This window comes from Triticum urartu, chromosome 5 (genome assembly GCF_003073215.2).
Source record: "Triticum urartu cultivar G1812 chromosome 5, Tu2.1, whole genome shotgun sequence".
NCBI lineage: Eukaryota > Viridiplantae > Streptophyta > Magnoliopsida > Poales > Poaceae > Triticum > Triticum urartu.
Window position 1 is genome coordinate 13,110,974 of NC_053026.1, and position 22,367 is coordinate 13,133,340.

The 22,367-nt window shown below is 49.0% G+C and overlaps 1 long non-coding RNA gene across 1 annotated transcript; it reads right to left on the minus strand.

The window, feature by feature from the left end:
* Positions 1 to 21,033: 21,033 nt before the first annotated feature.
* Positions 21,034 to 21,890, minus strand: LOC125555445. Its single transcript, XR_007304706.1, has 2 exons — positions 21,825 to 21,890; positions 21,034 to 21,300 (listed from the first exon to the last, which is right to left on the minus strand). It is a non-coding gene; the product is annotated as an uncharacterized LOC125555445 (long non-coding RNA).
* Positions 21,891 to 22,367: the final 477 nt, after the last annotated feature.

Here is a 22,367-nt window from a genome sequence, read left to right on the forward strand (position 1 = left end):
CCTCGTCCCTCTTCCTCTTCCTCTTCGCCGCCTCTTCTTTGCTTGAACCGGACACTGGGCTCTGCTTCTTCATCCAACCCTTGTAGATATAACAAAGGTAGGCATCCATTGCTGCGTACAGGATGTGATCTTCATCTATTGTCTTCGACTCCCATGCATGATGAAACTCGTGGTGAGGTTCCTTCAGGTTAGCGTATGAAGGATCAATCATGGTTGCTGCCAGGGTCAGCATTGAAGGCTGAGAGTAGGACACCAGGCTTGCCTTCTGGAGATCGAAGGGCTGGCCTACAATGAGGCCTATCCGACCCAGGACATCCCTGTCGTTCCTAAAGTCTACAGTAACGAATTTCACTCTTTCGTCCTTGGGGAAGTTCTTAAAATCCTGGCACTCAACATCGGCATGACATATGTGGTAGACCAAGCACACGTTATGTACGCAAACCTAGATCACGGCGGGCTTCTTATTCTTTGCCTCCTTTAGAATATCACTACTAGGAAAAGGCTTATACATAGAAGTTTACCAGTAGCGCGTGTTTAGGACCCCACGCTACCGATAAGTACCAGTAGTGTCTGTTATAAAGTGTGCTACTGATAAGTACCAGTAGCGTCTGTTATAAAGCGCGCTACTGGTACAACTTAGCAGTAGTGTGGGTTTCCTGTGGGCACGCTACTGGTAAGTTAGCAACACCACACCCCCCGACCAAAAAATAGTAGCAGCGTTGGTACTCTAACCAGTGCTACTATTAAGAAAATAGCAGTAGCGCCTTTCCACCTAGACGCGCTACTGCTATTTCTTCTATGTGTAAGATTTTACCAGTAGCATGGGTTTTGGACAAGCACTATAGCTATTTTTACTTACCAGTAGATATTTTGGCTGGCACACATAGCAGTAGCGCGCTTTGGTGCCCCGCGTTACTGCTATGGTCGCCAGCCAAAATATCTGCCACCTTTTCCCCCTCTTCTTCCTCTCCCCTTTCTTTCTCCCCCTCCCTCTTGCACTTCCTTGTTCTTCAATGCTTCCCCTCTTCTTTGCCCCTCCTACCCCCCTCCATTAATGCCCTCCCTCCTTCCTCTTCCTTTCTTTTGCCCCTCCTCCCCTTCTCTTCTTTGCCCCTCCACCTCCCCCTCCATTAATGCCCTCCCTCCTACCTCTTCCTTTCTTTTTCCCCTTCTCCACTTCTCTTCTTTGCCCCTCCACCACCCCCTCCATTAATGCCCTCCCTCCTCCCTCTCATAGCTCTCTCTCTCACTCGCTCTCCCTAGCTAGTTGGAGCTATATTTATTTAGGTACCTCACTATCTAGAGCTACTAGCTAATTATTAGAAGGTGCTCGATATCCCTCTCAACAAATAGGTGAGCAAAAAAAGAGTTGTGCAAGAATGGAAATATGTGTGTTTGCGATTAGGACCGAAACTATGTTTTGCGAAAATGTCGATTCAATTCTGTTTCGGTGAATTTCGGGCAAACTCAATATCTCCTATGTTTAGGGAAGGTCATGCCGAATTTTTATATGAATTTGATCCATGCATGTATATATACATGGTTATAATATTCGCTCTGCGCGCAGGTTATCATGAACGTCAATGGAAGGATGGTGGAAAGATACTGGCAATCCGCTGTGGACGACATGTATGAAAAATACTGAAGGATGTTTTATGTCCGTGTCGAAAATGCAAAGGAATAGTCAGGCTCGACCACTTTGAGTGTGGTACATTCAAGGCGCACCTACTCATGCATGGTTTCGTGCATGGCCATACTCAGTGGATAAGTGAAGAAGATGATGAGGAGGAGGAGGACATCGACGGGGCCGGAAATAACGACATGGGGCCACCAGACGAAGAGATGACCGATTATGTGCTCGAAGAGGAAGACGGCCTCGGAAATGTCGATGGAGAAGAGGCAGTTCAAGGCGGAGAAGACGCGGACACGCCGCCGTCTTCATCGCTACTAAGTTCATCCATGCGGGACCCGCATGTTTGAGACCTGTTTTGCAAGAAGACGACTAGAGACAGAGCTGCTTCTAGAGAGGATTCCAAACTGGCGCAACTGGAGGTAGACTCGATGACTCCTTTGTATGATGGTTGCAAACCCGAGGTGACCCGCTTGAGTTTCACACTAGAACTTCTAAATACGAAGGCAAAAAACAAATGGACAGATGCAAGCCTGGATGAGCTTCTGAAGTATCTAAAGAGGGTTCTTCCCGCGGGAAGCCTGTGTCCTACTAGTGTCGAGGAGGCAAAGAAAATCATGTGCCCTCTTGATCTGCCACACATTAGATATCACACATGCATCAATGATTGCGTCATATATCGGAACAAGCACGCGAAAAAAACAATCTGTCCAAAGTGCAATGCTTCACGATATAAAAAGGCTGGAAAGAAAGCTCCACAGGAAGTTGTATGGTACTTCCCGATCACTCCGCGTCTACAACGGTATTTCGTAGACCGTAAGGAAGCAAAGCTTATGCTGGCACATGGAGAGGGTGAAACCAGATCACGGAGATGAGCCGAAGCTGAGATACCTCATAGATGCTATCCAATTGAGAGCATTAAATGTTGAATTTGTTTTTTTTCGCAAATGATCCAAGGAACATCGTGCTTGGTGCTAGTAGTGATGGCATGAATCCATTTGGCAACCAGAACACCAATCATAGCACATGGCTCGTGTTTGTATGGATGTACAACCTCCCCCCTGGTTGTGCATGAAGGAAAAATACATACACATGGCTATGCTTATTCAAGGGCCGAGACAACGGGGAAATGATATAAATCTATATCTCGGGTTACTGAAAGAGGAGATACATACCTTATGGAAAATGCCGGCCAAGACCTGGCATGCAAGCAAAGGAGAGTATTTCTACATCAGAGCCGCGCTGATCACGATGGTGCAGGACTATTTCGGTTACGGCTATCACGACGGTGCAGGACCATCTCGGTTACGGCTATCTCTTGGAAAATTGATGAACATGCCGGAGAGGACCAAGGATGGGCCGAAGGAAAGAAAAGACTTGGAATTTTTGAATATCAGGAAAGATCTCCAAATGCCCGGTGAAAGGTCGTCAGACGAGACGGAGACGGAGACGGAGACGGAAGATAGGGACAAAAAAGTAAACAAGAAGGAAGAACAGTATTGCCCCCCCCTCTTGCTTCACCTTAGATCCGAAGGAGGTCGATCAACTGTTCAAGTGCCTTGCCGGAATCAAAGAGTTCCGGATACTGTGGGAAGATAAGCAGATATCTGGACACTAAGAAAAAAAAGGTTCAGTGGGATGAAGTCTCACGACTGTCATGTGATGATGGCGCAGTTACTCCCGGTTGCACTTAGAGGGATTATGGACACACATGTGCGTGAGACTCTTACTGACCTATGCCACTTTTTTGATGCTATCTCTCGAAAGTCGATCAGTGTGAAGAAACTCCATAGGCTACAAGAAGAGATCGTTGTCATACTGAATGAGCTAGAGATGTACTTCCCACCCGCATTCTTTGATCTCATGGTACATCTATGTGTCCACATCGTGGACGACATCATCGACCTAGGGCCGACATTCCTGCACAGCATGATGCCATTCGAAAGGATGAATGGGGTCATATGATTCGTTCGTAACATGTCCCATCCAGATGGAAGCATAGTCCAGGGATATCTGACCAAAGAGTGCATCTCTTTCTGTGAGAGTTATCTAGTAGGCACCGGAGACCCTGTTGTTGGTTTGCCCGTCAACAAGCATTGTGGAAGGCTCGAAGGCGAAGGTCACACCAACGGTCATAGGGATGTGAATGTGTTACGCTCGGGCCAACAAAACAACCTTGACAGGGCAAACTTAGTAGTGCTACAACACCTAGACGTGCTAGAAGATTTCGTGACACTACACAAAGAGACCATCGCAAAGAAGTACCATGAATGTGGGGTGCACAGGACGGATGCTGAAGTTATTAGAGAGCACAACTCCACTTTCTTGCGTTGGTTCAAAGAGCGAGTTCCGGCTAATCCCTCGGAAGAGGGTTGTCCAAATGGAACACTCATATAAGCCTTAGCACATGGCCCCTCGACCAACCTCGCGACTTATCAAGCATATGATATCAACGGATACACGTTCTACAGGGAGGGGAAAGATATAAACAGTGATGACCAAAACTCAGGGGTGAAGATGGAAGCCATGACCGGGAATGTAATTGAAAGATATTACGAAAGGGTCGAAGAGATATGGGAGCTTAACTACTCTGGATTGCATAGCGCGACGATATTCCGTGTAAGATGGGCTAAGAATGTACACAGAGGAAACCGACATTTCACTACCATGTGTATACCCGACTCCGATAGTGGTATCGTCAACGCCATCGCCAAAAATGAGTCATGGGTACACGCTAAACACGTGACACAATGTTTCTTCATAACTGATCCGATCAATCCCAGTCGTGTTGTCGTGAGGAGAAGCAAAAGGAGCATCACGGGAATGGATGGAGTCGCCAACGAGGAAGACTATGACCAGTACGGTGATCCGATGAGGGAAGATGATGCTGATGACGATGATACATGCGTCAAAAGAAGAATGAAGATTACATTACCTACGAAATATCGTAATCCCTAGAGAAGGAAAAGTCACGACCATGGGATCAATTATTCGACAACGAACAAAAGAGGGAAGAAGATCATTCTGAAGTGTCGTCGTCGCTCAAGCTGACAAACTAATCCACAATTTTTGTGTGTGTCTAGCTATTTTGTATACCGCCGTTAGCGGTCAAATGATGTAATATATATTATACTAATTATTATCCGGAGGGTAACAGTGGTATTGCTCCAACGACAGACCAAATTAAACCCTAGCTAGCTAGGGCTATATATACCCCTGCTATAGAAACTTTATACAAATGCAAATGAAAGATAAGAAAAAGAAAAGTGCAAATGAAAGAAAAAGAAAAAGGAACTTATAAGTTGTGGAAAATGAAGTAAAAGAAAAATAAAAAGAAAAGGAAGGAAGTTTGTGGAATATGAAAGAAAAAGAAAAAGAAAAAGAAAAAGAAAAAGAAAAAGAAAAGAAAAAACTAGCAGTAGCGCGGTTTGTTCGAGGCAGCACTGTAGCTTAGTTAGCTATAGCACATTTTTCTACGCCGCGCTATAGCTATGTTGCCTACAAAGCACGCTTTGCTTCCTCTCTCTCACTATGTCGCTCGATCCCCTTTCTCTGAGCTCGATCTCCCACGCCACCGCCGACGCTGCACCCGCCTACGCTGCCGGCGCCCGCACCCGCCCACGCCACCGCCCACGCCCGCACCCGCCCACGCCGCCGACGCCCGCACCCGCCCACGCCACCGCCGACGCACGCACCTACCCACGCCGTCGTCGACGCGCGCCACACCCGACCCCGACGCCGGCCACTGGCCACCCCGACGCTCCCTCCCCCCGTGTTGCCCCCTGCCCTAGGTGCACCCCTGGCCCGGCCCCTCCCCCTGTGCCGCCCCTCCGCCGTACAGTCTCTCTCTGACCATATTTGGTCTCTCTATAGATCAACGAGGAGACCTCTGCCCCGGCGACCCCGACCTAGGTGCACCCCCTCTGCCCCGGCGACCCCGACCCTGATCCCAACCCCGACCGTGGTGTGCCACCCCCTCTTCCCTCCCTCTTCATATGCTTGTTTTGTTCAAATGCTTGCTGTCCAAATGTTGAAATGCATGTTAAAATACATATTAGAATGCTGTTAAAATGCATGTTGTTAGAGTGTTAAAATGTGTGTTGTTAGAGTGTTCAAATGTGTGTTGTTAGAGTGTTCATTTGCTGTTAAAATGCCTATTGTTAGAGTGTTCAAATGCTTGCTGTTAAAATGCATGTTGTGCAAATGCTTGCTGTTAAAATGCTATTGTTAGAATGCTGTTAATATGCTTGTTTTGGATCTTGTTGCTAGAGTAAATGAAAATGAGTGTTTAGTTTGTTAATAGAGTAAATAAAATGAAAGTGAACATTTTATTAGGCAGATTGTAGGTCTACAATTGATCTTGTGTGTCTACAATAATTTATCTTGTGTGTCTACAATAATTTATTTTGTGAATGCTTGACACACAGGTAGATCACCGACGTGCCGCTCGATGACGCCGCTCGAAGATCATTGACACCACACCCTCATCCTCGACACGCAGATAGTGAGCATCCCAAAACCCACACTATATAGAGCTCTGCCCATGCGGATGCTAGAGGAGAGTACATGTGCATGTGGTTGTTGTGCTGCTATAGTGAGCATCCTATATTGTTGTGCTGTTGTAGTTCTGTCAGACTTTGGGTGTTGATTCATTTCCCGATTGCTAAGTGACCTATGTTTTGCCGGAAATTTTGATTCATTTCCATTCTGGCAAATTTCAGGCACTCTATATGTGCACTTTGTAGCAAAGGTGATGCATCTTTGTGGCAAATTTTGTCATGACTTGTGCTAGAAAGTTGGACCTATCGAGTGTCGAGATTTGTCGCGACAGGAATAAAACGACATTTCCGGCAAAACAAAGGTCACATTTTTTGTCATTATTCACTTTATTATATAAAGCTCGATAATTAAACAACTAGGACATTGAACCCTAGGAATCATGACCGACACCGATGAGGCCGGAGGTTCTCAGTCCCAATTAGGTCGAGCACATGCCTACCTCGACTTTCTGGCGGATCAGGAGAGACAGCAAGTTGGGTGTCAGGACCCCCTTATCATGACAGAGGACGAAGTTGGTGGCGCCGGCGCCGACACTGATGCCAAAAAAGAAAACGGCACTGAGACTAGCGCAGATGATGTTTCTAACAATAGCACGGAAGGTGGGACCTCCCAAGCCAGTGAGGGAAAGAAGGAAAACAGGACACGACGCCCAAATGATCTCGGCACCGGAAGACTGGTGGTCATGGCGGTGCACCCAGGCAAGTTCGAGCCAATAGAGCCGCGGGAAGTTGCAGCGTGTTATGGCAACCAACTAGCATGCATCCTACGGGATACCGCTAACATCAACACCACAAAAATATAGAAGAATGAACATTTGAAGAAGCTGCTCCTAACTAGGTTGCACGCAAGATTCCTGTTCCCCGGTCGGAATAACGATGTCGACCCATGGGATGATGATGCCATGAAAGAAATCAACAACAAAGCCCTAGGGAAGTTCAGCAACGCATTGAGCGCTTGGAAAACTAGGGTGAAAAGGGCGATTGAAGTAGACCATTAAACCTACGCCGAGATTGTTGCATACAATCCGAAAATTACGATAGAGGACTTTGAAAAGTTCAAGGAGGCTTGCAATGAAGAAGCTGCCAAGGCCAGGTCAGAGAGAGGCAAGAAGCTGCAGGCAAAGAACATGGGGAACGACCACCTTGGAAGTCATGGTTACACGGGAAAGAGGCCCGTGTGGGCTAAGGAGGACGCAGAACATGAACGTTAGGGGATCCTAGACCCATTGGCTGAGTTCACCGACCAGCAGGAGCACGACTTCATCAGGGCCCGATTTCGTGGGACCCCAAAAAAAGATTTTTTTTTTTTTCACCGACGGGCCGACTAGGAAATTCATGAGAATATTGGTAATTATCCTTTTAACACCTTACATATTAGCTTCTGATCAATGAAGTCTACTACATTCTAGTCGCATTCGTAAACGACTCACACGCTCCATTTTGCAGAGACCAACACAAGCTTGCGGCCGAAAGCGACTCCACGACTCAGTCGACTCAGTCGTCGGCGAAGTACAAGTGGTACACTCCTTTCAACCAGGCCATCAACATAATGATGGGACACCCGCCCAACCAGCGGCCGCAATATGGACGTGTGCACGGCGCCGGGGATAGCGCCATGTGGAAGTACTATTATAACGATGACCCCGAGGCCAAAAGACAGAGAAAGAAGTTCAGTCAAGTAAATCTCGACGAGAAGGTGGTGCGGGCGATGGAGAAAGCAAAAGCTGAGACCAAAGCTGAGATAATCCGGGAAACGGTAGCTGCTTGTAGAGATGATATAGTGGCTGCCTTTACAAGCTTGATTCCAACTGTGGTCACATGGGTGCAACAAAATCCAAACGCGCATCCTAGTGATTTTCCCATGCCGAGCTTCACCGGGAGCAACTCAATGAACACCGCACCCATACCCGTACCTAGTATGGCAACTGCACCCGCACCCGCACCCGCACCTCCTCCCACACCCAGCTCTCACAGCAGCCCTAGCTCCGTCTCTGGCTTGAATGTCGGACCGTCGACATTGGCTGAGCTCGATGCCCTCATGGTAAATACGCGTCGCACCCTCATCAACTCAGCTAATTAATTTAATTAATCTTCAGTTGCCGTTCTTTTTGGATCTCTGATGCTGCATGTACATGTGTCTTCGCAGGCCGACTCCACTCCATGCACCCTCCTTTACCACATGAAGGGCGGGTTGTTGGTGGATGTCGGGAAGGGTACTATGGTGAAGCCCAAGGATCGATTGTTCCACCACCGGCAAATGCTTGATAACGCCTTAACGGTCTTCGTGGAGAGTGTGAAAGTGGGCTACGAGGGTTTCCCCCATCCGATACAAACTGATGGAGAGGATGACGAGACCCCAACACAGCTTGGCCAATGCAAAAATTGGCCGATCCTGTGGCCGAAAAATCTTCTTCGTGTCGAGGTGGCCGGGAGCACACCAACGGGACCTCGGGAAGGTATGACCACAACCCCTCCTACACAAGTACAACCATCGTCTGTGCTGCTTGCTGAGATCGAGAGACACGAGGAAGGAGGGCCAACCGTTCCGGCAGATGATGCCATCTACCCCACGGAAGAGGATATGGATGATGACATGGAGGAGGCCGAGGACCCTCTCTAGTATTTCAATACCGGTTATGACAACGAAGTAACACTGAGTCAACCATATGAATGTGTGATACGTCTCCAACGTATCTATATTTTTTGATTGCTCCATGCTATATTATCTACTGTTTTGGACCATATTGGGCTTTATTTTCCGCTTTTATATTACTTTTCGGACTAACCTATTAACCGGAGGCCCAGCCCAGAATTGTTGTTTTTTGCCTATTTCAGTGTTTTGAAGAAACGGAATATCAAATGGAGTCCAAATGGAATGAAACCTTCGGGAACATGATTTTCTCACCGAACATGATCCAGGAGACTTGGAGCCCCCGTCAAGAAAGAAAGGGGGTGGCCACGAGGGTGGGGGGCGCGCCCCCTGCCTCGTGGGCCCCCCGTTGCTCCACCGACGTACTCCTTCCTCCTATATATACATACGTACCCCCGAACGATCAGATACGGAGCCAAAAACCTAATTCCACCGCCGTAACTTTCTGTATCCACGAGATCCCATCTTGGGGCATGTTCCGGAGCTCCGCCGGAAGGGGAATCCACCATGGAGGGCCTCTACATCATCTCCAAGGCCTCTCCGATGAAGTGTGAGTAGTTTACCTCAGACCTTTGGGTCCATAGTTAGTAGCTAGATGGCTTCTTCTCTGTTTTTGGATCTCAATACAATGTTCTCCCCCTCTCTCATGGAGATCTATTCGATGTAATCTTCTTTTGGCGTTGTGTTTGTTGAGACCGATGAATTGTGGGTTTATGATCAAGATTATCTATGAACAATATTTGAATCTTCTCTGAATTCTTTTATGTATGATTGGTTATCTTTGCAAGTCTCTTTGAATTATCCGTTTGGTTTGGCCAACTAGATTGGTAGTTCTTGCAATGGGAGAAGTGCTTAGCTTTGGGTTCAATCTTGCGGTGTCCTTTCCCAGTGAGAGAAGGGGCAGCAAGGCACGTATTGTATTGTTGCCATCGAGGATAAGAAGATGGGGTTTTTATCATATTGCATGAATTTATCCCTCTACATCATGTCATCTTGCTTAAGGCATTACTCTGTTTTTATTAACTTAATACTCTAGATGCATGCTGGATTGCGGTCGATGAGTGGAGTAATAGTAGTAGATGCAGGTAGGAGTTGGTCTACTTGTCTCGGACGTGATGCCTATATACATGATCATACCTAGATATTCTCATAACTATGCTCAATTCTATCAATTGCTCAACAGTAATTTGTTCACCCACCGTAAAATACTTATGCTCTTGAGAGAAGCCACTAGTGAAATCTAGGGCCCCCGGGTCTATCTTTATCATATTAATCTCCCAATACTTTATTATTGCTTTTTACTTTGCTTTTATTTTGTTTTCCATCTTTATACCAAAAATACCAAAAATATTATCTATCATCTCTATCAGATCTCACTCTCGTAAGTGACCGTGAAGGGATTGACAACCCCTAATCGCGGTGGTTGCGTGGAGCTATTTGTTTTGTGTAGGTACAAGGGACTTGTGCGTAGCCTCCTACTGGATTGATACCTTGGTTCTCAAAAACTGAGGGAAATACTTACTCTACTCTGCTGCATCACCCTTTCCTCTTCAAGGAAATCCAACGCAGTGCTGAAGAGGTAGCAATATGAGATGCATGTACCAGAGCCGGAACATCCTCGGGAGTGCAAGAAGTCTTTGTTCATGCAATCCTCGCAGGACACGCCTCCAGATGCCGCTTCTACCCAAGCTCAACTAATTAGCCAGAGTCGTCCAATGATGAGCCCGGCAACACTAGGGAGGGTCTGACAGACCCACCAGCACCTCAGTTGAGGGAGTCTTGGATTAGGGGGTATCCGGACAGCTGGACTATAACCTTTGGCCGGACTGTTGGACTATGAAGATACAAGATTGAAGACTTCATCTCGTGTCCGGATGGGACTCTCCTTGGCATGGAAGGCAAGCTTGGCAAATACGGATATGTAGATCTCCTCCCATAGTAACTGACTCTGTGTATAGCCCCCTCCGGTGTCTATATAAACCAGAGGGTTTAGTCCGTAGGACAACAATCACAACAATCATACCATAGGCTAGCTTCTAGGGTTTAGCCTCTCCGATCTCGTGGTAGATCAACTCTTGTACTACCCATATCATCAATATTAATCAAGCAGGAGTAGGGTTTTACCTCCATCGAGAGGGCCCGAACCTGGGTAAAAACATCGTGTCCCTTGTCTCCTGTTACCATCCGCCTAGACGCACAGTTCTGGACCCCCTACCCGAGATCCACCGGTTTTGACACCGACATTGGTGCTTTCATTGAGAGTTCCTCTGTGTCGTCACCATTAGGATTGATGGCTCCTTTGATCATCGCTAGCGATGCAGTCCAGGGTGAGATTTTTCTCCCTGGACAGATTTTTGTGTTCGGCGGCTTTGCACTGCGGGCCAATTCGCTTGGCCATCTAGAGCAGATTGAAAGTTACGCCCCTGGCCATTAGGTCAGGTTTGGAAGCTTGAACTACATGGCCGATATCCGCGGAGACTTGATCTTCGACGGATTTGAGCCCTTGCCGAGTGCGCCGCACTGTCACGATGGGCATGATTTAGCTCTGCCGCCGGACAATGTTCAGGAAGTCACACCTGCAACCGCTCCGACCTTCAATTCGGAGCCAATCGCGCCATTCATGGACGGGTGGTTGGACCCCGCCATGGAGACCGCGGCCCCTACGGTGATTGAGCCGGATACCCTTCGCGAGGCCCGTGACTCCAAATTGCCGGACTCCCTTCCGGACTCCGAGCCGCCCGCGCCCCTGCCAATCAAATCCGATTGGGCGCCGGTCATGGAGTTTACCACCGCGGATATCTTTCAGCACTCGCCCTTCGGTGACATACTGAATTCACTAAGGTCCCTCTCTTTGTCAGGAGAGTCCTGGCCGGATTATAACCGGCAGGATTGGGATGCGGATGACGAAGAAATTCGACACCCACCCACCACCCACTTCATAGCCACTGTCGATGACTTGACCGACATGCTTGACTTCGACTCCGAAGACATCGACGGTATGAACGACAATGTAGGAGACGAACAGGAACCAGCGCCTGTAGGGCACTGGAAAGCCACCCCGTCGTATGACATATATATGGTGGACACACCCAAAGAAGGCAATAGCGATGGAACAGCGGAGGATGACCCCTCCAAGAAGCAACCTAAGCGCCGGCGTCAGCGGCGCCATTCTAAATCCCGCCAAAGCAAAAACAGTGATTCCCACACATGAGATAATAACACCCCAGACAGTGTCGAAGACAACTCCCTCCAGCAGGATTCAGCGTAGGAAGATGGAGAAGCCGGCCCTCCTAAGAGAGCAGCAGACAGAGAGGCGGAGGATGATAATTACATGCCTCCCTCCGAAGACGAGGCAAGCCTCGACGACGACGAATTTGTCGTGCCTGAGGATCCCGTCGAGCAAGAACACTTCAAGCGCAGGCTTATGGCCATGGCAAGTAGCCTTAAGAAAAAGCAGCAGCAGCTTAGAGCTGATCAGGATCTGCTAGCTGACAGATGGACTGAAGTCCTTGCGGTCGAGGAATTTGAACTCGAACGCCCCTCCAAGAGTTACCCAAAACGCGGGTTGCTACCCCGATTAGAGGAGGAAGCACTAAAACCCACATCCCCAGTGTATGACGCGGCTGATCGGCCACCTCGCGGCCGTGACAGAGCGGCCTCTCGGCCCACAGCTCAAGCCGCACCCCGGCGTCACTCAAAAAATACCAAGGTACGGGGAAATGCGCCGGACCTGCGAGAGATGTTGGAGGATAAAGCAAAGCAATCCAGATGGATCTACGGATCACGAGGACGCCCCACCACACGAGACGATAACCGTCACGCCGGATACAGTAAAGGTAAGTCCGGCCGGGCCGAACACAGCAGACAAGACTCATTTGAGCTACGTCGCGATATAGCCCGGTACAGAGGCGCCGCACACCCGCTATGCTTCACAGATGAAGTAATGGATCATCAAATCCTAGAAGGTTTCAAACCCGTAAACATTGAATCATACGATGGTACAACAGATCCTGTGGTATGGATTGAGGACTACCTCCTGCATATCCACATGGCCCGTGGTGACGATCTACATGCCATCAAGTACCTCCCACTCAAACTTAAAGGACTAGCTCGGCATTGGCTCAACAGCCTGCCAGCAGAATCCATTGGCTCTTGGGAGGATCTGGAAGCCGCATTCCTCGACAACTTCCAGGGCACTTATGTGCGACCACCAGATGCCGATGACTTGAGCCATATAATTCAACAACCAGAAGAATCGGCTAGGCAATTCTGGACTCGGTTCCTAACCAAAAAAATCAAATCGTCGATTGTCCGGATGCAGAGGCCCTAGCAGCCTTCAAGCACAACATCCGTGACGAATGGCTCGCCCGGCACCTTGGCCAGGAAAAGCCAAAATCTATGGCAGCCCTCACGACGCTCATGACCCGCTTTTGTGCAGGAGAGGACAGCTGGCTGGCTCGCAGCAATAACATATCAAAAAACTCTGGTACTTCGGATACCAAAGATGGCAACGGTCGGTCACGACGCAACAAACATAAGTGTTGCAGGAACGATAACAATACAGAGGATACGGCAGTAAACGCCGCATTCAGAGGCTCCAAGCCCGGTCAGCGGAAGAAGCCATTCAAACGAACTACTCCGGGCCCGTCCATTTTGGATCGTATACTCGATCGCTCGTGTCAAATACATGGCACCCCCGACAAGCCAGCCAACCACACCAACAGGGATTGTTGGGTGTTCAAGCAGGCCGGCAAGTTAAATGCCGAAAACAAAGACAAGGGACTACATAGAGACGAGGAGGAGGAGCCCAGACCGCCGAACACCATAGGACAGAAGGGATTCCCCCCACAAGTGCGGATGGTGAACATGATATACGCAACCCACATCACCAAGAGGGAGCGTAAGCGTGCGTTAAGGGACGTCTATGCGTTGGAGCCCGTCGCCCCAAAGTTCAACCCATGGTCCTCCAGTCTGATCACTTTCGATCGCAGGGACCACCCCACTAGTATCCGCCACAGCGGATTTGCTGCATTGGTCCTAGACCCAATCATTCACAGATTCCACCTCACTCGAGTCCTTATGGACGGCGGCAGCAACCTAAACCTGCTTTACCAGGACACCGTGCGGAAAATGGGCATAGATCCCTCAAGGATTAAACCCACAAAAACGACCTTTAAAGGCGTCATACCAGGTGTAGAGGCCCATTGCACGGGCTCAGTCACGCTGGAAGTGGTCTTCGGATCCCCGGATAATTTTCAAAGCGAGGAGCTAATCTTCGATATAGTCCCGTTCCACAGTGGCTACCATGCACTGCTCGGGCGAACCGCATTTGCAAAATTCAATGCGGTGCCGCACTATGCATACCTCAAGCTCAAGATGCCAGGACCTCGCGGGGTCATCACAGTCAATGGAAACATAGAGCGCTCTCTCCGAACGGAGGAGCACACTGCGGCCCTCGCAGTAGAAGTACAAAGTAGCCTCTCACGGCAATCCTCCAGTTCGGCGACCAAACGCCCGAACGCCTTCAAACGCGCCCGGAGTAATCTGCAACAGGACCACCTGGCACATTCCGAGCTCGCATAGCAGTGCGGCCCCTACCCCAGCCCCATCCAAACGGCGACATACGTGCCACGCGTACACAATTACGCATTAAACATACCATGGGCACAGGGGGAGGGGCACTACTACGGCACGCCCCGCACGCGGTTCAACCGCACTAGGGGCTCCATACTTTGTTATTTTTTCTCTCTTTCAGGACTTTACTTTCTGGAAGCCATGTCCGGCAGTATAATTGTCAAACACACGATGCAAGGACCAGGGGAGCCGAAAGCTACGTCGCATCATGGAACTCCCAGGTGGTCTCTGTAACGAGCAATATACCTGCTTTAAATACCATTCTGCAGCTTATCGCACTACTTGTATCGTTCTGCTTTGATGCACCCCTTTTGAATAAACAATGCATAGCTTCAGCCTATTATTGCATTCTCTTTTTTATGTATATATGTTCATTAATGACATTTTGCACCCGTACACTTTGGTACGGCCAATACACCAGGGGCTTGAGTACCCCACAATATGGTGTAAGAAGTCCGAACACTTTCACAAGTGCGGCACCCCGAACTTATAGCATTATATGCATCAGCTCCGAATCATGTCTTGGGTAAATAGTTGGGTTTGCCCGGCTCCCACATTTTGGTGCCTTACGTTCCGTTATATCGGCTAAGGTAGCACTGGGACAACTACTGCGATTGTGCCCCGATTCAGCTGGGCTAAGCACCTCAATAGAGAAAGCTAAAACTGACCGTCGTGATAGGGCGAGAGCTGGTCGCTGTTCGAGAGGTTTCGAGTCCCTAAAGAATTATGCCGCTTAGGGCGAGGAGTCGGCTTTGTCCGGCTTAGGTGTGGATAGCGCCCCGAACTCGGTCTTCCGAATACTAGGGGCTTCGCCAAAATTTAAAATTATAGAATTCTAAGGCTAAGTGAGAGTGATAAAGCAATATAGTCCAATTGCCTTGTTCGTTGTGCTGAGCGCCTCCCTCGAAGGACCCAAGAATGTGAAAAAGAGCGCTCGGGTTTATCCCGAACACCCCAGCACTCGTGGCTCAGGGGCAGAAGCCGACGACTCGCCATCTCTCAGATTTAATAAACGGCCGCACAGAAGGTAATATTTTAAATTCAAACATGCGTTGCATAGTGCATATAAACAAGTTTTCAGCGCACAGGATCACAAATGCGAGTTCATTCATAAATTACATCTTTGGAACATTCATCCGCCATAAGGCGGGCACCCTTCATGATGCCCTCATAGTACATTTCAGGGCGGCGATGCTCCTTGCCCTGCGGTGGCTCGTCCGTCACCAGCTTCTCCACATCCATCTTGCCCCAGTGAACTTTAACGCGGGCAAGCGCCCTACGGGCACCTTCGATGCAGACGGAGCGCTTGATCACCTCAAGCCAAGGGCAGGCATCCGCAAGACGCTTCACCAGCCCGAAGTAGCTCCCTGGCATGGCCTCTCCAGGCCACAGCCGGACTATTAGACCCTTCATGGCCTGTTCGGCCGCCTTATGGAGCTCGACCATCTGCTGCAGCTGGTCGCTTAGGGGCACCGGATGTTCGGCCTCAGTATACTGAGACCAAAACACCTTCTCCGTCGAATTCCCCTCCTCGGCTCGGTAGTGCTTGGCGGCATCTGACATACTGCGGGGCAAATCTGTGAATGCTCCTGGAGAGCTTCGGACTCGGGTAAGTAACAAGTAATTCACTTTTACGTGCTTGCTTTGCATAATGAATGCCTTACCTGTCGCTATCTTCTTTATCGCATCAATTTCCTGGAGGGCCTTTTGGGCTTCGGCTTTGGCATGCTTGGTGCTCTCGAGGGCCTAGGAAGGCTCGGACTCTCGCGTCTTCGAGTCACGCTCCAAACTCTCGTGTTTTTTCACGAGAGCCTGGAGCTCTTGCTGCACCTCCTCCACCCGCGCCTCCTGTTTTCCTCGCTCGGTGCGCTCCGTGGCTGCTTTGTTTTCAGCCTCGGACAGCGCTTGCTTCAGGGTCGCCACCTCGGTCGTGGCCCCTGCCGTAGTTACGATGATCCTGTCATTTTTTGCAACCACATCTTTTCTATATACTTTCATAAGGTATTACTTACCTTCCTTCTCCTCGAGCTGCTTCTTGGTAAGGCCGAGCTCGTTCTCGGACCGCTCGAAGTTTTGCTTCAGCGCATTGACCTCCGCAGTCAGTGCGGCAGAGGTCAGCAGCGAAGCCTGCACACCCATATCGACATACTTATGTTAGACTCCTGCGGATATTCTTAGATCCTCTATTCGGCTTTTCTTTGTGAACACCAAACAGAGTATCAGGGGCTACTGTCTATGCAGTAATATTTTCATATATTTTTTACATACCTCAAATCCTGTTAGAAGGCTGGCATAGGCTTCAGTCAGCCCGCTCTTGGCGGACTGAACTTTCTGGATCACCGCACTTATAATAGTGCAGTGCTCCTCGTCGATGGAGGCGCCGTCAAGCACCTCCTACAAGTTATCCGGTGCCTCTGGTTGGACGGAGGTCACCCGCACGGTAGGATTGCCCTTCTTAGTAGGGGGCCGCCTGCCGGACTGCGGAACCACTGACGGCTCCGGTGTGGTGTTCGGCCCAGGGCCGGACTTGGAGCCCTGGGGAGCCTTGCTCCTTTGGGGCCTACGGTCCGGAAGGTCGCCTTGCGGCGCCTCCAGGACCACCTCCCCTCGGCTTGGAACCCCTCGGGACAGCACCTCGGTGTTGTCCATAGGGCGAGGGGTGGAAGCGGTCAGAAGTGAATAGCTATTCACATCCGACGAATCCAAGGAACCACTCGACGATATGTCGACTTGGGCACGGGGCGGACTGCATGATTATATTCGGCGTTAGAAGAAGCTGTGCAATAAAGGAACACTACGAGTCACTCTGGTGTCCGAATACTTACGACTTCGCCAGGGGCTTATCCCTGGGCGGCCACTCCTCGCTATCGGCGGCGTTGGTGGAGTAGTCCGGAGGAAGAGTCCTTCCCTTCTTGGACCCTCCGGCCTTCCCAGTTGGGGCGTCCTTTCTTTTCTTTTCTCCCCCAGCTGGAGGGGGAGAAGCTTCCTTTTCCTCCTCCTCATCTTCAGGGGAGGAGTGCGTCTCGGAGTCATCGGACGATGAGTCCGATACCACCGGGCGTCGGGAACTCTTTCGGGTCCCCGTGGCCTTCTTCTTGGCCTTCTTCTCCGGCACCACGCAAGGCGCCGGAACCAGCAGCTTCGCTAAGCGAGCATCTGCTGGGTCTTCGGGCAGAGGAGCCGGACAGTCAATTTGTTCGGCCGTTTCCAGCCATTCCTGTCAAAGGTATGGGAGTTTAGATCCCGCATATTGTTAAACTATGATGAATAAATACCTTATAAAAGGTAAAATGGCTTACCGCGCTGGCTTGGCGCTTTGCGCTGAATCTGCGATCCTCGGTAAGGGGAGGGGGAACCTCGGCGCCCTTGAACAGCACCTTCCAAGCATCCTCGTGGGTTGTGTCGAAGAGCTCGCTCAGAGTTTGGTGCTGGGCCGGGTTGAACTCCCACAAATTGAACGCCCGTTGTTGACACGGGAGGATCCGGTGGATGAGCATGACCTGGACTATGTTGACAAGCTTGAGCTTCTTGTTCACCATGTTTTGGATACAGGTTTGGAGTCCGGTCAGCTCTCCCGAACTACCCCACTGCAGGCCCTTCTCTTTACAGGAGGTGAGCCGCGTGGGGATTCCGGATCGGAACTCGGGGGCCGCCGCCCACGTGGCGCCGCGCGGCTCGGAGATGTAGAACCACCCCGATTGCCACCCCTTTATGGTCTCCATGTAGGAGCCCTCGAGCCGTGTGACGTTGGGCATTTTGCCCACCATGGCGCCTCCGCACACCGCCTGCCGGCCATTCACCACCTTCGGTTTGACATTGAAGGTCTTCAGCCATAAGCCGAAGTGAGGTCTGATGCGGAGGAAGGCCTCACACACGACGATGAATGCCGACACGTTGAGGATGAAGTTCGGGGCCAGATCGTGGAAATCCAGGCCATAGTAGAACATGAGCCCCCGGACGAATGAATGAAGGGGAAATCCCAGTCTGCGGAGGAAATGGGTAAGAAACACTACCCTCTCATGGGGCCTGGGGGTGGGGATGAGTTGCCCCTCATCTGGGAGCCGGTGTGCGATATCTCCGGACAAGTATCCGGCTCCCCTTAGCTTCTTAATGTGCTCCTCCGTGGTGGAGGAGACCATCCACTTGCCTCCCGCTCCGGACATGGTTGGAGAAGGTTGACGATGAGAATGTGGACTTGGGCGCTGGAGCTCGAGTGCGCGAGAACGGATGAGCAAGGAGGAAGAAGGCGTGGGTAGAAAAAGGTGAATCCTTATCCCTTTATATAGGCGGATAAAACTATGCACCCCCACCAGCCTGGTAAAACTCGCTCGTCTCCCAAGCGCCGTAATCAATGGCGCGGTTGGGTTACCCACGTCCGTATTGATGAGAATCCCGTGATAAGGGGGCACGATCTCTGTTTCGACAAGACGTGCCAAGGAAACCGCCTCGCAAAACGTGCTGAGGTGGACTGTAAAAAACGATTCGAAAAAAGGCTTGGCTGTGGTGTGATGACATGCTACGGAATATGTCAGCAGATTAGATTTGTGAAAATACTATTCTCTCTACGGTGGTATGTGGAACTTGTTTTGCAGAGCCGGACACGATCCTCTTTTTCAAAATCTTCTATGAAGTATTCGGAGGAGGAACCCGCCTTGCAATGCCGAAGACAATCTGCGCACCGGACTCATCGTCATTGAAGCCTGGTTTAGGGGCTACTGAGGGAGTCCTGGATTAGGGGGTATCCGAAAAGCTGGACTATAACCTTTGGCTGGACTGTTGGACTATGAAGATACAAGATTGAAGACTTCATCTCGTGTCTGGATGGGACTCTCCTTGGCGTGGAAGGCAAGCTTGGCAAATACGGATATGTAGATCTCCTCCCATTGTAACCGACTCTGTGTAACCCTAGCCCCCTCCGGTGTCTATATAAACCGGAGGGTTTAGTCCGTAGGACAACAATCACAACAATCATACCATAGGCTAGCTTCTAGGGTTTAGCCTCTCTGATCTCGTGGTAGATCAACTCTTGTACTACCCATATCATCAATATTAATCAAGCAGGAGTAGGGTTTTACCCCCATCGAGAGGGCCCGAACCTGGGTAAAAACATCGTGTCCCTTGTCTCCTGTTACCATCCGCCTAGACGCACAGTTCGGGACCCCCTACCCGAGATCCGCCGGTTTTGACATCGACATCAGCCCACCAAGAAGAAGCAGAGGAAGAGACCGACGGCGAGAAAATCCAATAAAGCTGGCAATGTTGGTTCTAGCAGCCAGCTGCCTTCGACCAAGGTTGACAGTGTACCGATGAAACATGCGTCATTAATCCATGTCGCGGGACAGCCAATGGTACCGATGAATGCACTAGCTAGCATAACAGGGGATCTCTGGAGACTCCATGACTATGTGCTTTTGATAGAGAGAAGTCTCCTCGCCTTGGATGATCCAGGATACCCACTTTATACGGTTCATGTGCCGAGCAGTTGCAAGATGTACGTCCACACATGCCCCGCAGACCTCTTCTTCTTGAGGTTTGATTACATCTTCCAGATGTTTCAAATGAGGACACTCGATTTTACATTCGTCCGCCTGTATGCGCTGCACATTAACTACATCGTCAGGAGAGATCAAGTCACCGGTCTTGCGGTCGCGGACCCATACTACATGCATGAGGGCTTCTTGTCAATCAACGATGCCAACCGTCAATATGCGAGTCAGTACATCGAAGAATTCTTGGTCAGCAGTAAGGACAAAGAAACAATTCTCCTACCTTATCATCCCGGGTAAGTCATCCGTGGATAGCACTATAACACACACATCCTTTCGTGCATTTCAATAATTAATTTGCACGCATGGAGGCTAACTTGATCGTGTATTTTGTGCAGCGGGGGGTGTCGTGCCGTTCTCATCGTTCTTTACCCGCGTTACTCCCGCGCACTATATTTGGACCCGTCGAAGAACATACAGAAGAAAGATTACACACACATAAAGTATGTTCTAGATAGAGCTATGCTGGGCTTCAGCATGCGGAGTGGCTACATCCAATGCAAAAAAACAAATAAGCACTACAAGAAATATGTCAACCTGTGACCCTCACTATTGGCCGCTGAAAGGTCATTGTTTTTCATTTGCAACCTTTTTTGACCAAAAACAGAAGGTCAAAAGCTGGCGGTCGTAAACTGAAATTAACGACCTTCTGTAAAAGGTCGTTGGTTCCACGACCAAATTTTTGGTCACTAGCAGCCTCCCCAGGCCATGTAGGATCCAGCGTGGCAAGCTGATGTGGATAAGAATTAGCCCAGTCCAATTCGTTGTTTTACATAGGCCGAGCCCATTAATTCAGCCTTTCTATATATTTTTTCCTGTCAATTTTTTGCCAACTTCATGGGCCTAGCCCAAGATTGCAGCCTTTTTATTATTGGTCCTTGGCCTTTTCGTCTAAATAATTTTAATTTCCTTTTTTTATTAAATGGGTCCACTAGTCAGATGGGTCCCAGTTGTCAAGTTCTGATAATTGGGTCCCAATTGTCAGGCTTGGGTTTGGTAAGTGAGTCCCATCTTTCAGGCTCATATTCTTCATATTTCAACTAATATTTAAATTGGCAGACAAAAAGCACACATGATACTTCAAATAAGAGCAACCAGATCACATTGCCAATACATATGACCATGTGCAATACAGTACTTTACAAGCTCTACATGTGTAACGAGCTCTACAAGTGTGATACAATACTGCTTTACAAGAAAATGACGACATGCCGGACTCGCTGGACCACCATAGTCAAGGCTGGGAACAAACAAAACAGCAACATGGCTTCCTCTGTCACCCTGTTACATGAATGAGGGAAGAATTAGAAAAACTGGGGCAAATATATTATGAACAGACCATTCAAGAAAATGACATTTATTTAGAATGATAACACAAATTGAGCTAGCTAGCACCATGCTTTTTGTTCTCCAACTAGTTAAAATGAGATACCCACTCATACAAGAAAACAGATACACAGTGGAAGAGATACCGAAACAGATACACAAGTTGAGATGTAGCAGGCAGATTCATCAAGTATATATCATGATGTGTATTCAACATATAGTTGTACCATTGCAAACCAAGAGATACTGAAACAGTGGAAGAGCAACAATTAATATTGTACTAGATTAGTCAGTAGGCTAATTTAATTGAGCCAGCAACTTGGTTGCTGTTCAAACCTCCATCTTTAGTGTACAGATTATTGGGAAAGTATATATTTAACGAAATTTCACATAAATGCAGATTTATGGACTGAATGTATGATAAAGCAACAGATTCAAACAACTTCAAATAGCTAGAGATGATGGCGTTCTGCTCTTACCACAGCGGCACAAGTGAGATGATGCCCGACTCGCCTTGCTTCTCCACAAGACTCGACCAGCGGCACTGCTTGCTCCCTTGGCCCAGCTCCTTGCTGCTGAGGACGGCTGGGACTCGGATGCAGAGATCCTTGCGCACAGCATATAGTGTCAATGCTTGCAGCAACAGAAGGACCTCACATATAATAGAATTTGCAGCAAGTTCAAAAATATGTAATAGAATCGATATAGGTGTACGAAGCAATAGGTTAACTAGAGATTCATCTCTACAATTTGCTAAAGAGGAAAATAACAAGCAAGGATACATATTATATCTATCAAAAGAAAGACCGATATCAATCAGACCCTTCAATTCTGAAGAACATGGTTTCAATTTGTTCTTTGCATATTACATCAGTAGTTATGTTGCCAGGTTTCAGTCCCTTGCTCTCCCTCTAGCTTGTAGCTAGTCTGCCAGTAGTTTAACAACACCAATAGATTTGCATCTAATGCTCCACTTAATTTCAGCACATGAGAAGACAAAAAGCATGACAAGACAAATAGCA